This window comes from Phocoena sinus, chromosome 18 (genome assembly GCF_008692025.1).
Source record: "Phocoena sinus isolate mPhoSin1 chromosome 18, mPhoSin1.pri, whole genome shotgun sequence".
Taxonomy (NCBI): Eukaryota; Metazoa; Chordata; class Mammalia; order Artiodactyla; family Phocoenidae; genus Phocoena; species Phocoena sinus.
Window position 1 is genome coordinate 55,987,924 of NC_045780.1, and position 17,295 is coordinate 56,005,218.

The window sequence follows — 17,295 nt, forward strand, 5'->3', positions numbered from 1 at the left end:
AGTGGTCAAATGTAAAACACTATATTGTAGATTCACTGTAGGTTTTCAACCTTTTTAGATTGATGAATGTGGACATTTTTATAATATAATTACAACCATCACAAAATTAGCTTTTTTAATTGCAGACAGTAATGCATGTCAAACTAATACGTAGTGGCCTTTTCAAGGCCTAGTCCCAGGGAAAACATTTTGTAGAGTATAGGGAAGTGGGAGGAAGGGAAGGAATAATGTTTAATTTAAACTTAATTTCTGCACTATCTTTTTCTCAATTATCTGCATGAATAATAATGAGGAATATTTTGTGACTTTAATTGGTAAATATGTTAACAGAACCAAGTACTTAATCTTTTACATCATGCCTTCAGCTATTTGTATTTTAACTTCAGTAAGTTCAGTGGTCTGAAACATGATTCAGACCATTTATAATTCACATGAATTATATCTTACTGTGGAACTCAAAAGTTCGATCCCTGAATTTGTCAGTTATTATTACCTAGGTGCCCTGCAGTTATACAGGTGTTCAGGTACACGTTCCTGACTACAAAGCTGCTTTTGAATCTTATGTTGAAATACTAGAAAAGTAACCATGATGGCAGCAATTAAGGTCATAGAAATCATTAGACAAAAGGAAAACAACGAGGGGTCCTGCATAATTTTCTTTTAATAAATAAAGTAAGACTTAGGTGGTGGGAAGAAGGAGCTAGATACTCTACTTACCACCAAGTGTGTGTGTGTGAGCGTGCGTGTGTGCGGGCACTCACGTGTGAGTATGTAATCCACTCCCTTTCCTTTGAAACTTCTAAGATTAAAATAGGGGAGAAATCCTGTATGTTGCAATGATAGAATTTTTTGAAATTTTAGGAAATCAAAAATTCTCCAGACTCTCCATCTTGATTTATGCTTGGGTTGTTATGTGCCATATTTGCTTTGAAATCTTTGATTATTAGTAATTTTACTAAAATTGTGAAGGAATAATCCACCATCTGCTTTCTAGATTTCTTAATCTAAGTTCATAAGACAGAGCTTGTTGATAACATACTTTTCTAAATGCTGTGCAGGTTTGCAGCCATTACCACTTCAAAGAGGTTTGAATGAGGGAATTTTTTTTCCTTGTTAAAATAGTTCCTGTTTCTGTAGAAACTTCATTTTTAGGTTAATCTGTGATGGATGAGCTATCATAATTAAGTATAGTTTTTTTTCTATCAACTATTCATTGTCGTCCAATAGTAAAGACATTAAAGATGCAGCAAGCTTATAAAGTACTATTTTCTAAAAGAAATAGGAGGCATTTTCATCTTTATTATTGTACTTTTGGTCATGGAAACACTTTGATGATATAAATGTATATGTCCCCCATAAATCTGGTCAGAAATCACTTTTGATTTTGTTGATTAAGTTGAGCAGTAGGATAGAGTACTGGGTACAGGTGGTCCAAAGTAAGATAAAAGACCAAGATAAAAATGATAGATCTTAAAAAAGAAACTGGTTTATGCACTAAATGTTTTGTGCCTTGGTCTAATACTAACATGATGTCTGTGTAAAATGACTACAAGAACCAGTGTTGAATCACGTTATATTTCCTGTCATTCTGCATTATCCCAGATTGCTAAATGTGTTCTTTCCAAGAAGTTTGATTGAATTTCTGTATATGTTTACTGTCCTATGTGACAGTTTTGTCATTGTTAGAGATTTCAGTAATTAAAATGGGAAACAGAAGCTTAAGTTATTTTCCTTATCAAAACCATGTTCCTTGGAGACACATTATTGTGATGGTTTTTGTGCTCTTGTACATTGGATGTCTTAAGGTGAGTGCAGTTTAGGGGATCCTTTCTAATTACAGGAAGGTACTTCTTTCCTTCAACACTGTGATCTGACCAGTGACAAATCTGTACTATACGCTATGCAAATGGCTAACAAGTCAATCGCAAAACAACTGAATGTACAAATCTTAGTTCTGGTGCTGAAATCTCTTCAGAATAGTCATCATGATCTCAAAGTTGGTTTCAAAATTTGCAAGTATCAAGTGTCAGTATGAAAAAACTGAAGATGAAATACCAATGAATGTTGAATTCTCATGCTTTAATTGTACTTCCCTCACTTATTTATTTATTTATTTACATATTTAGCTTTTTTTTTTAAACATCTTTATTGGAGTATAATTGCTTTACATTGTTGTGTTAGTTGCTGCTGTATAACAAAGTGAATCAGCTATACGTTTACATATATCCCCATATCTCCCTCTTGTGTCTCCCTCCCACCCTCCCTATCCCACCCCTCTAGGTGGTCACAAAGCACAGAGCTGATCTCCCTGTGCTATGTGCAGCTGCTTCCCACTAGCTGTCTATTTTACATTTGGTACTGTACATATGTCCATGCCACTCTCTTACTTCGTCCCAGCTTACCCTTCCCCCTCCCCATGTCCTCAAGTCCATTCTCTACACCTGTGTCTTTATTCCTATCCTTTTTCGATTTTTTTAGTTCTCTGCTATTTTTACCATAGTTTCATTTAAATTTCCTACATGCTAACTTTGTGCGACTGAAATACAATTGCAGTATATTAAAAACATTATGAATTGTAAAAAAATTCAAAAATAAAAATAACAGTCCTTTCACACCATACCCTGCCTCTTGTTTATATTCTCTGATAGCCTTGAGGAGTCTCAGTAGTACCTCAAAAAATTATTGGCTTTTCAAAAGACCATCACAACACTCTTCATCTTGGAAAATGTGTACATTTAATCAGCAAAGAACCCAGGTGCAAATCTTGCCTTCATCATTTGCTAATTGTGAGTTACTGGACAAGTTAAATAACATTTCTGAGCCTCAGTTTCCTGTTCTCAAAACAGATCAAATACTGTTTTTCATATTGTGAAATTTCAAAAGTTAGCACTTACAACCTGGCTTGCAACATAAAGTATTATGTAACCTATTAGTCAATAAGTTCACATTTATTTTAATGTGTAACTTGGTGACTTTCATGTTTCATATCAGGAATAGTTTCCTCATATTCAACAATTTAGATTGATATTTGTATCATTATACATATTATTTTCATAAATGGGTATAGTTGGACATACTATTTTTTCTGTATTTATATGTTTTATTATAGTATATTTCTACTAAGGCTTATCTTCTTTTTATATGCCAAGCATGTGGTCAAATTTTGGAAAAAAATTTATTCTCATTATAGCAGCAAAAATAACTGTTCTCTTGATACCCATAAAATGAAAAAGAAAAAAGAGAATAAAGCCATATGCCTTTAAAAATAATTTAAGGGGTAAAATATAACTAAAGTCACCCAACAAAATGAAGGTTATGGATACTTTTAATTTATTTTCTCCAAATATATTACAGAAATTAAGACACTACCAATGTTTGAAATCACCAATTCAATAGTTACACTCTGGAGAAGCATATTATGTCTTCAGATACATTTTAATGTATTTGATTAATTAGTATTCATTTACACTGGAGAATAATTACAATTGTAATATTACACGTTAGAAAATTTTTTTAAAAGGTAGATATGCAAATTTTATTACAAAAATGAAATATCTAAGTGTGATTATTCTATCAAGGAAAGCTGTACAGCTGTCTTGAAAGAAATTGGTACATTTCATATGATGAGCATTATTCATTTAGTTATTTAGTATTTAGACTAGTATTATGCTAATGTTTAGGAAACTTGAATGAGCATACTTATATCTGTATTTACAATTGACCTTTGAACAGCACAGGTTTGACCTGCACAGGTCCACTTATAGGTGGATTTTTTTCACTAAATACGCTACAGTACTACATGTTGAACTTGCAGATGCTGAACCATAGATACAGAGGGCAAGTGTGAAGTTAAGCCCGCACTTTTGACTGCTGGGAGGGTCAGCACTCCTGACCATGGAGTTATTCAAAGGTCAACTAGACTTCTATATCTCTGTGCCTACATCAACACACACAAACGCACATACATAAACACACATGTATATACGTATTTTGCTGTCTATATGCACACACACATAACATGCATATATATATATATACACATATACATCTTGCTTTTGCAATTGCCTTTCTTTTAAATTGACTGAATCAAAAAGTTATCGAGACAACACAGCATACTTTCCAAATTGACACATATTACTAGAAACACAAGACATTTGATTGTTCAGAAACTAGTCTGTTGTATACCTGAAACTAATATGATAGAGTAAATCAACTATATTTTAAAAAGGCAGAGACTGTAATTTTGTCAACTGTTAAACCTGTGAAAATGTACAGACTGTAGTTGCTGTACATTTTCACAGGTTTAGCAAATTGATAAAATATTTCAATTATATATATATTTGTTCAGATTGTTTTCTGTCATAGGTTGTTACAAGATATTGAATATAGCTCCCTGTGTTATACAGTAAATCCTCAATGCTTATCTATTTTATGTATAGTAGTTTATCTCTGTTAGTCCCATACTCCTAATTTGTCCCTCCCCCCTCCCTTTCCTCTTTGGTAACCATAAGTTTGTTTTCTATATCTGTGGATCTGTTTCTGTTTTGTATATAGATTCATTAAGATTCTACATACAAGAGGTATCATATAGTATTTGTCTTTCTCTGACTGACTTAGTATGACATTTTCTAGATCCAACCATGTTGCTGCAAATGGCAATATTTCATTCTTTTTTATGGCTGAGTATACTTCATTGTGTGTGTGTGTGTGTGTGTGTGTGTGTGTGTATATATATATATATACACACACACACACACACACACACACACACACACACACACACACCACATCTTCTTAGACCAATCATCTATTGATGGACACTTGGGTTGTTTCCATGTCTTGTCTATTATAAATAGTGCTGCTATGACATAGACAATAGACTTGTGGTTGCCAAGGGGGAAGAGGGTGGGGGAGGGATGGATTGGGAGTTTGGGATTAGCAGATGCAAACTATTATATATAGAATGGGTAAACAACAAGGTTTGCTGTTCAGTGTCCTGTAATAAACCATAATGGAAAAGGATATGAAAAAGAATGTATATATATGTATAACTGAATCACTTTACTGTACAGCAGTAGTTAACACAATATTGTAAATCAACTATACCTGAATAAAGTAAATTAAAAAAAATAATTAGTGCTGCTACGAACATTGGGGTACATGTATCTTTTCAAATTAGAGTTTTCATCTTTTCTGAATATATGTTCAGGAGTGGGATTGCTGGATCATATCATAGCTCTATTTTTAGTTTTTAAAGGAACCTCCATACTCAAAAGAAGACAGTCTCTTCCTTTGAGTTAAGTTATTTACCTTCTCATATCAGTATACTGTAAATAAAGAGAACATTTTTGTGTTATCATCTATTAGTACCTTTTTCTTCTAGTTTTATTGAGATGTAATTAATTGGTATACATCACTGTATAAGTTTAACGTGTACAACATAATATTTTTACTTACATACATCATGAAATGATTAGCACAATAAGTTTAATGAATATCTGTCATCTCATATAGATACAAAACATTTTTCCTTCTGATGAGAACTCCTAGGATTTACTCTCAACAACTTTCATATATTACATACAGCAGTGTTAATTATGTTTATCGTGTTGTACATTACATTGCTAGTACTTATTTATCTTATAACTGGAAGTTTGTACTTTCTGACTGCATTCATTGAATTCCCCCTCTCCCACTCCCTGCTTCTGGCAATCACCAATCTGATTTCTTTTTCTATGAGTTTGCTGGGTTTTTTTTTTTTTTTTTTTTTTTTTTGTGGTACGCGGGCCTCTCACTGCTGTGGCCTCTCCCATTGCGGAGCACAGGCTCCAGACGCACAGGCCCAGCGGCCATGGCTCACGGGCCCAGCCGCTCCACGGCATGTGGGATCCTCCCAGACCGGGGCACGAACCCGTGTCCCCTGCATCAGCAGGCGGACTCTTAATCACTGCACCACCAGGGAAGCCCCGGTTTGTTTGTTTTTGAAGTATAATTGACCTGTCACCATACAAAGATGTTACATAATTATTGACTATATTCCCCACAATGTACATATCCCTGACTCATTTATTTTGCAACTAGAAATTTGTACCTCTTAATTTCCCTTACTTATTTCTCTCCTTCCTCTAACTCCTCCCCTCTGGCAGCCACCTGTTTCTTCTCTGTATAAATGACTCTGTTTCTGTTTTGTTATGTTTGTTCATTTGTTTTGGTTTTTAGATTCCACATGTAAGTGAAATCATACAGTTTTTGTCTTCTCTGTCTGATTTATTTCACTTAGCATAATACCCTGTAGGTCCATCCATGTTGTTGCAAATGAGAATATTTCATTCTTTTTTATGGCTGAGTAATATTCCATTATATATTTTATACATATGTATATACATATATATATATATCTCACATCTCTCTTATCCATTTACCCGTTGATGTGCCTGTTTTTGTGCCAGTAACATACTGTTTTGATTACTGTAGCTTTGTAGTATAGTTTGAAATCAGGGCGCGTGATACATTCAGCTTCGTTCTTCTTTCTCAAGATTGTTTTACTTATTCAGGGTATTTTGTGTTTTCACATAAAATTTAGAATTATTTGTTCTAGTTCTGTGAAAAATGCCTTTGGTATTTTGATAGGGATTTTGTTGAATCTGTAGATTATCTTGGGTAGCATGGATCTTTTAACAATATTAATTCTTTCATTCCGAAGCATGGTATATCTTTCCATCTATTTGTGTGGTTACCAATTTCTTTCATCAATGTCTTACAGTTTTCTGAGTACAGGTCTTTGACCTCTTTTGTTAGATTTATACCGAGGTATTTTATTCTTTTTGAATGTGATTGTAAATGGGATTGTTTTCTTAATTTCTCTTTCTGGTAGTACTAGTAGAAGTACCAGTAACTTCTTAACTACAAAAAAAGTTACATTTTTCAGTAACATTTCAGAATATTCACATTTAAAATTGAAGAGTAAAATCAGTTTATAATTTTCTATCAGTATAATGAAGATATTATCCTTTATTACATCTTTTAGAAAATCTTCATAGTGGTTATTAATCAGTTTTTATCTATCTAACTACATATGATGTGGAACATAAATAATTCTGTATTTTATCTTGTTTAATAAATTTTTTATACAAAATTGCATTGGTGATAAGTTAGTCTACACTTACTAAAACTCAGTCATCACTTGTGATCAGTGACAATATCTTTTAAAATAAGTATGACCTATTTACTTCAGTCATTTCATCAAATTAAACACAAATTAACATTTTATGTATGAATAAATACCCAAATGTTGTTTCTTTTGATAGGTGATCGATACAAATAGAACTATCTAGAATCAAATATTTCATATTTTTAAACTGAATACATTGTAATTACGATAGAAAAAATATTTTTCTCTGTGTGCTTTTACAATAACCTGTGAAACCTATAAATAAAAGGTCCTATAAATTTAGACCTTGAGATTATCTCATTGCATTTTTTTTTAAATTAGGCTTTATGTGTTTTGAAGTGATGAAACATTTCCATGTCTCTGGATAAATAACTCCTGTATTTGAAATTTGAATTGTAACTTGTCTCCACTGTGCTATTTTGAAACAACAGAGGAGGAACTATGAGAGATAAATGCTTTTGTGATTTTGTAGACAATTTTTTAAAAAAATACGTATTGACAGTTTGCTCCACTCAAATATTTGAGGAATTTTGTGAAAAAATGAATGTCTGCTTGTTCACATACACTCTAAAAGGAGGAATTAAACTAGTACATAGAGATAAAAGGAGAAAAATTTTTCTTGCAAGTGGTGAGGAATTTCCAATAATTAGAAGTAGGCACAGACCTTATGCCCATTATTCCTGAGGGTCTAGTTATCTCTGCCTTGTGTCAGAGCTTGTACCAAAGAGCTCTGAAGAACACTCCTGCTCATATGATTCTGTTAATAGCATCAGAAACACTAAGGTTAAGGATGTTTTGGGGTGAGAGGGGACTAGCATAAATAGGGAACTCTAGGTACATAGGCAGTGCCCTTTGAACTGCATGCAGCTTAATTCTGGCACTTTGATGGCAGCAATAAGTTTGCCAAATTTAATGTTCAATCCAGACAGAGACACATTTCCTCACATTTGCTTTGAAGGCTAATGGATATATCTGTAATTATGCTAAAGTGGAAAAGCACATAATAGTATTTGAGGACAGAAATACTAATGCAGGCATTTAAAAATAGCATTATTATTATTATTATCATCATCATTATGCTTGAAATATATAAGCTTCTTTGGCACCTGACTACACAAAGAAGAGTAAAATGAAATGAGTGCCAATTATGTATTATTAAATGGCTGTCTCTGATAATTACATTTCAAATTTGATTTGAGGAATGTCCTAAAAATCACAGTAAAGATTCTCTGAGGTCAGAAAGGGTACTTTTTGTTTGGAGATTCTAACTGAAGAAATAGGTCCTCTTCTAGCTGAAGTGATCATGCCAAATTAAATACTTCATTTTATGAAAGAAGCAAATAGAGTTATGACTGCAAAAGAGGCACTCAGCCAGCCAGATCATTTGAAGCTGTGTAATAGATGTCACAGCCAACTTGTCCTCAGATCACATATGTCAAAGGGTATCTCCATAATTTTAGCTGTTGGGCTCACTACTACCTCTGGCAAATTAAATCAAATACTCTCACTCTCAGTGTATTCATATTGAACCGATATAAAAATTGGCAGAGATAACAGGGTTAGATTCCACAGAGTCCCGTTATAGAAGTATCATTAAATGAAAATAATTAAATACTTCCAGTGTCATGCTACTTACTCTCTCACTTGACTCTGATGATATATTAGGAACTAAGTGCTAGGGTAATTGTGATCGTATTTCATATATAATGGTTTATTTGGAACCATGAACTAGTTCAATTAAAAAGTTTATTTTAAATATTTGTTTTCTTTGCATGGGGCCTATTTGTCATCTTGGACTGTGATTTTGTAAGGGAGTGGTAATAAATATCTAGAGCCTGCCTCAAGGGCCATTATGCTTGGTTTATTTCTTCCTGCCTAAAGGTCTAAAGTGCTTATCTTACAATGTGAGTTGTAATAATGCCAATATAATTTAAATTTTCTACAGTACCAATATTGAAAAGAAACCAATGTTTTTCAAAATATTATAGCAAGTGGGAAAATAGAGGAAAGACTATTATTAGAAAACAAGTGAGTATATGACTAAATATTCATAATGTTGTATACATATATGCACACTATGTATATTATTTATTTACACGTAGTATTAACTTGTTTTCATGGGAACTTGCTCAAATGTAAGTGTTCAATAAATGATATTGATGTCAATGATTATTACCATTACTGTTACTTCATTGCAGTTTCAGATAAGAAATGGGATTTAATACGCTTCTAGTGAACAGGCAAGTGAGAAAATTGAAGAAGAAAAACTTAAGTAGGCTTAAGAAGAAACAGCTAATTATTCATAAGACTTAGACCAGAACATAGTTTTTCTGATTCTGATCTCTATGATTTTGTTTTACCATTTTGTACTATGTAAATTCTAAATGCATTCTAATGATTAACTATAGATTATCTCACTAAGCATCACAAGTTTCCTCTAGCTGTATTTAACTTATTATGTGACCTTGAATTTCCCCTAATCATGGACTAGAGAGTCAGATATGAATATGTGCCAGATTCACGTCTGTAATGGGCATTACTATTTGTTTGTTCCATGTTCGTGATCTCTTTCTTTACAAAGAGAACACTGATGTTATTCAGCATGGCGTTCAACCCAACCTAGAAAAGCCTAACATTTATCTCAGGGCTGTTTTCTTGTGGGTATCAGAGTGTACGTCAGAAAGAGAAGAACAAAAGAGGATGAGTGGCAGGAGAAGGAAAGGCACAAGGAGGAGGACAGGAGCGGTACCCTCTTATTCCCCAGTTGGACATCTTCTTAGGCAAGATTTATCTGTGCCTGCATTAACATCATAAACAACCACCACCATCACCCACAAAAATATAGGGAGAAGCGACAAGACTGAAACAGGAGTCAAAAATAAGCAGTCCATATCCCCATGTTTTGTTATGTCTAAGAAGATGCCATCAGTATTTTCTGGACTTGAGTTACCCTACCCGGATTCACTCGAAAGAGCTGCCTGCTATTCGAAGGGATCAAAAGAAGAAGTGTGTTTGGGTCAGAGCCTCAGATAAAGGAGGTGAGTAAGGGGGTAAAAGGACAAGCAGAAAGTATAGGAAACTAGAGAGAGTAACTCCAATGAGCTGTCTACAAAACACATGGTTTCCCCATGAAGGATCAAGATTTGAGCATCAATCACACCAAGTGCCTTAAGGATCAGTCACTCTTCACCTGAGAATCAACAACATGCAAAAGAAAGAACACCATTAAATGGCCAATTAGTGAAGACCCACATATTATTTTGCTCTTTACATTCAGACATCTAAGTTTTAGAGAAGGAGTAAAAAGGAGGTAACTTGGAACCAGACAATACCACTGTGGGTCCCAACTCCAAAATTCAGAATCCCAGGTCAAGTCTTCATAGTGGAATGAAAGTAGAATATGAGCTTCAAATGAAGGTGGGAATTGAACTTTATTTAGGCTGGACTTAGCTTGAAAAAGATAAAGTGGCTGGCAAGATATAAGGTACTAGTAGGGGGTTGGGCAGGGAGATTCGGCATAACATGTATAGAAACAGTGATAAAAGATAAATAAAAACTTTACTATGCATAATTTGTTTAGTTGAAACTGCTAAAACAGAGGCAAAAACATGTAATATGAAGTTAATTAAACATAAGAAAAATGGTTTCATCATGTCATACTTCCTCATAGTGAGAGATTCAGGTAAAACACCATGTATAAGGAACCTACCTACTTATTTATTGGATCCAAAGAACTTGGGAAATAACATTAAGTAAAAAACAAGAGAAAAACTAAGAAACTGTAATAGACCAGAGAAGGCTAAGGAGATATGATGACTAAATGCAATGTGGTATTCTAGTGTGGATCTTTGAAGCAAAACAGAATATTAATGGAAAATCCAGTGGAATCTGAATAAAATCCAGAGTTAGGTAATAGGAATATTCTAATGCTCATTCCTTACTTTTGATTAATGTACCCTGTTACATTGTCAGCAGCATGGGAAAGTGATTTAGAGAATACCAAAAATCTCTGTATTATTTTTGCAAGTTTTCAATAAACCTTCTTAAATTATTCTAAAATTCTTTTAAGTTTATTTTTAAAAAGAAAATTTTAAAATGATAAAGAATGTATACAGAAAATTGACAGGAAAAAAACCAACAATATAAAGAAAATGAGATGAAGTTCATGAACAGAAAACATCATGGCAGAATTCGAGTTTAAAAAAAGTATAGGACTTCCCTGGTGGCGCAGTGGTTGAGAGTCCGCCTGCCGATGCAGGGGACACGGGTTCGTGCCCCGGTCCGGGAGGATCCCACATGCCGCGGAGCGGTTAGGCCTGTGAGCCATGGCTGCTGAGCCTGCGCGTCCGGAGAGGCCCGCATACCGCAAAAAAAAAAAAAAAAAGTATAAATTATTTATAATTAAAATAACAAAAATAAAATTATTTCAAAAATACCACCCCTTTATGCTTGCCATCAAACTCACATTTGGGAACAGTTTACAAAACACCTGACTAGTACTTTTGAAAAGGATCAAGCTATTAAAAATGAGGAAGGTCTGAGATGAAGAGCCTATAGAGACATGAGTAACTGTAGTGTAGTATACCTAGATGGGATACTGGAACAGTAAACAATACAGTAAGTAAAAAATTAGGTAATATTAATAATAGTAGGCCAGTTAATAATAGTGTATCAATATTGGTTCAGTAGTTCTGATAAATTACCATAGTAATATATGATATTAACAATAGCAGGAACTAGGTGCAGGGAATATGGAAATTCTATACTATTTTTGCAACTTTTCTGTCAATCTAAACTATTGTAAAATAAAAATTTTATTTCTATTTATACATACAGATTTGTGGTGGAAGAGGCCATACTCACGCACACACACACGCATGCATACATAAATAGAAACACATTAAACGTAGTCATTGAAAAAGAATTAGAAGGAAATATGCTAAATTCTTAAATTATCTCTGTGGGATAAAATTATGAATTCTTCTTATTATTTTTAATGTTTTCTAAGTGATCTGTAATGATCACACATTATTATTAAGCTATTATTAATAAAATACAGATATTACTAGGGAGTAAATTAAAATATAACTTAAAAAAGCAAACATCTGTTAGATCTTTATATAGCCAAGTGGTGAGCATTATCAAATAGATTATTCTAAACTAGTGCCCTGAGTGAGAAAAATAAGGGGAAACAACACATTTTGCACAATAATCTATAACAGGCAAAGCCATGCAGATTATATTGCTGCTTAGGAAAAGCTTTATCTTTAGTAATGCAGAGTTAGAATGCACTCACTAAGAGTCTTTAGTTGTGCCAGAGAGAGCAACTTAATATGTTCCCAATCTTAGAGTATGTAACTAGAACACAAACATTTAACATCTAAGAAAGCCCTCACATGAGTTACACGGTTTGGGGGTTAAAAGTCATAGTAGGAGGAAGAGCCAAATGAAATTCCCTGAAGTTCCAGGCCCCAGCCAAGAGAGTGAATCACAAGTAGAAGTTGCAAAGATTGATGCCATCTTCAAAATTTTAAAAAGGCAGGAGGTGATACCTCATTGTAGTTTTCATTTGCATTTATCCAATAATTAGTGATGTGGAGCATCTTTTCATGTGCCTGTGTATTGTGTGTGTATGTGTGTGTGTGTGTGTGTGTGTGTGTGTATATCGATATATATAGAAAGATAGATATATCTGAATCACTTTGCTGTACACCTGAAACTAATGCAACATTGTCATCAACTATGTTTCAATAGAATTTTTTTTAAAGTTTAAAAAATAATGGGATTCCAGAAAATAAATAAATTAAAAGGAAGGCAGTAAATCCTATTATTCTCTAACTCAGTTACCTGCTTGATCCTTAGGGGGGGAAATGAATCATGACATTTGTCTGTGGACTATCTTAAATTTAGTCAAGTGGTAGCCAGGACACAAGATGCTGTGATGTTTGAGGTATCTTGATTGCCAGAACTCAACAGAGTCTCTGGCACTTGGCATTTCAGTCCATTATCTGCCAAATTAGGTGTTCCTTGTTTTGGTTTGGCTTGGTTTGGTTTGGTTTTTTTTTCAGTCTCCAACAATAAGTATGACCAAAAACAGTTGACTTTTATGTGGTAAGGAGAGCTGTCCACATTGACTGTCTTATGGTTGTATAAGTCGTCAACCATAATAATGTGGCCCAAGTAAACTTGATCATCTTGCCATTCATAAAAAAGCACACATAAGTTCACATAATCAATGATGCTAATTGGATCTGGTGAGCAGGGAGTTGCAGGTATTCTAGATGAAAAAGTAAAACAGAAGTATGCCTCATGGTAAGAGATAAAAGGCATGAAGAATGAGGGACCTATCACATTTATGAATTTTTAAAGTATATAATCATATGAGGCAGAACAAGATATTTTCTTAATACATTTCAGCATGTTGTAGCCCGTACCACAAAGAAAAAAACAGTTTTCTGAGACTTTTTTGAAATGATGGAAGAAACACCAAGGACACTGGATGGAATATATTGCTCAAAATAGTTGAGTGACTCAAAAGTCTGCAAATTTTGAGTGGGTCCTAAAGCAAGAGGACTCTTCAAAATCTCCAGACTGTGGTTAAAGCTACCATCCACTGAGCCATCTCATACAGCCGATGAAATGACAGTACAACACTAGCATGCTGGGTAAAGCACCTGACAAGGTCCAATAAGATTATCATAGCATAGAGGTCATGCCTCCACAACAGTGGCATGATAAAGTGAGGAAAGGGAAGAACCTACAACCAACATTACTCTACCCGGCAAGGATCTCATTCAGGTTCGATGGAGAAATCAAAAGCTTTACAGACAAGCAAGAGCTAAGAGAATTCAGCACCACCAAACCAGCTCTACAACAAATGCTAAAGGAACTTCTCTAAGTGGGAAACACAAGAGAAAAAAAGGAGCTACAAAAACAAACCAAAACAATTTAGAAAATGGTCATAGGAACATACATATCGATAATTACCTTAAACGTGAATGGATTAAATGCTCCAACCAAAAGACACAGGCTTGCTGAATGGATAAAAAAAACAGGACCCATATATGTGCTGTCTACAGGAGACCCACTTCAGACCTAGGGACACATACAGACTGAAAATGAGGAGATGGAAAAAGATATTCCATGGAAATGGAAATCAAAAGAAAGCTGGAGTAGCTATACTCATATCAGATAAAATAGACTTTAAAACAAAGAATGTTAAAAGAGACAAGGAAGGACACTACATAATGATGAAGGAATCAATCCAAGAAGAAGATATAACAATTACAAATATATATGCACCCAACATAGGACCACCTCAATACATAAGTCAACTGCTAACAGGTATAAAAGAGGAAATCGAAAGTAACACAACAATAGTGGGGGACTTTAACACCTCACTTACACCAATGGACAGATCATCCAAAATGAAAATAAATAAAGAAACAAAAGCTTTAAATGACACAATAGACCAGAAAGATTTAACTGATATTTATAGGACATTCCATCCAAAAACATCAGATTACAATTTCTTCTCAAGTGTGCACGGAACATTCTCCAGGATAGATCACATCTTGGGTCACAAATCAAGCCTCAGTAAATTTAAGAAAATTGAAATCATATCAAGCATCTTTTCTGACCACAGCACTATGAGATTAGAAATGAATTACAGGGAAAAAAAAGTAAAAAACACAAACACATAGAGGCTAAACAATACTAAAGCAGTTCTAAGAGCAAAGTTTATAGCTATACAAGCCTACCTCAAGAAACAAGAAAAATCTCAAGTAAACAATCTAACCTTACAGCTAAAAGAACTAGAGAAAGAAGAACAAACAAAATGCAAAGTTAGCAGAAGGAAAGAAATCATAAAGATCAGAGCAGAAATACTTGAAATAGAAAAAAAGAAAACAATAGCAAAGATCAATAAAACTAAAAGCTGGTTCTCTGAGAACATAAACAAAATTGAAAAGCTATTAGCCAGATTCATCAAGAAAAAGAGGGAGAGGACTCAAATCAGTAAAATTAGAAATGAAAAAGGAGAGGTTACAACAGACACAGCAGAAATACAAAACATCCTAAGAGACTACTAGAAGCAACTCTATGCCAATAAAATGGACAACCTGGAAGAAATGGACAAATTCTTAGAAAGGTGTAACCTTCCAAAACTGAACCTGGAAGAAACAGAAAATATGAACAAACCAATCAGAAGTAATGAATTGAAACTGTGATTAAAAATCTTCCAACAAACAGAAGTCCAGGACCAGACGGCTTCACAGGTGAATTCTGTCAAACGTTTAAAGAAGAGCTAACACCCATCCTTCTCAAACGCTTCCAAAAAATTGCAGAGGAAGGAACACTCCCAAACTCATTCTATGAGGCCACCATCACCCTGATACCAAAACCAGACAAAGATACTATGAAAAAAGAAAATTGCAGACCAATATCATTGATGACTACAGATGCAAAAATCCTCAATAAAATACTAGCAAACAGAATCCAACAGCACATTAAAAGGATCATACACCATGATCAAGTGAGATTTATCCCAGGGATGCAAGGATTCTTCAGTATATGCAAATCAATCAATGTGATACACCATATTAACAAATTGAAGAATAAAAACCATATGATCATCTCAATAAATGCAGAAAAAGCTTTTGACAAAATTCACCAACCATTTACAACAAAAAACACTCCAGAAAGTGGGCATAGAGGGAACCTACCTCAAAATAATAAAGGCCATGTACGATAAACTCACAGCAAACATCATTCTCAATGGTGAAAAACTGAAAGCATTTCGTCTAAGATCAGGAACAAGACAAGGATGTCCACTCTCACCACTCTTACTCAACATAGTTTTGCAAGTACTAGCCATGACAATCAGAGAAGGTGGAGGAAGTGGGTCAAAAAGGATCTTGCTGTGATTTATGTCATAGAGTGTTGTGCCTATGTTTTCCTCTAAGAGTTTCAGAGTGTCTGGCCTTACATTTAGGTCTTTAATCCATTTTCAGTTTATTTTTGTTTATGGTGTTAGGGAGTGTTCTAATTTCATTCTTTCACATGTAGCTGTCCAGTCTTCCCAGCACCACTTATTGAAGAGGCTATCTTTTCTCCATTGTATATTCTTGCCTCCTTTATCATAGATAAGGTGACCATATGTGTGTGGGTTTATCTCTGGGCTTTCTATCCTGTTCCATTAATCTATATTTCTGTTTTTGTGCCAGTACCAATACTGTCTTGATTACTGTGGCTTTGTAGTGTAGTCTGAAACCCGGGAGCCTGATTACTCCAGCTCCGTTTTCCATTCTCAATATTGCTTTGGCCATTCGGGGTCTTTTGTGTTTCCATAAAAATTGTGAAATTTTTTGTTCTAATTATGTGAAAATGCCATTGGTAATTTGATAGAGATTGCACTGAATCTGTAGATTGCTTTGGGTAGTATAGTCATTTTCACAATGTTGATTCTTCCAATCCAAGAACATGGTATATCTCTCCATCTATTCCTATCGTCTTTAATTTCTTTCATCCGTGTCTTATAATTTTCTGCATATGGGTTTTTTGTCTCCTTATGTAGGTTTATTCTGAGGTATTTTATTCTTTTTGTTGCAGTGGTAAATGGAAGTGTTTTCTTAATTTCACTTTCCGATTTTTCATCATTAGGAATGCAAGAGATTTCTGTGCATTAATTTTGTATCCTGCTACTTTACCAAATTCAGTGATTAGCTCTAGTAGTTTTCTGGTAGCATCTTTAGGATTCTCTATGTATAGTATCATGTCATCTGCAAGCAGTGACAGTTTTACTTCTTCTTTTCCAATTTGGATTCCTTTTATTTCTTTTTATTTCTGATTCCTGTGGCTAAAACTTCCAAAACTATGTTGAATAATAGTGGTGAGAGTGGGCCACCTTGTCTTGTTCCTGATGATACTGGAAATAGTTTCAGGTTTTCACCATTGAGAACGATGTTGGCTGTGGGCTTGTCATATATGGCTTTTATTATGTTTAGGAAAGTTCCCTCTATGCCTACTTTCTGGAGGGTTTTTATCATAAATGGGTGTTGAATTTTGTCAAAAGCTTTTTCTGCATGTATTGAGATGATCATATGGTTTTTATCCTTCAACTTGTT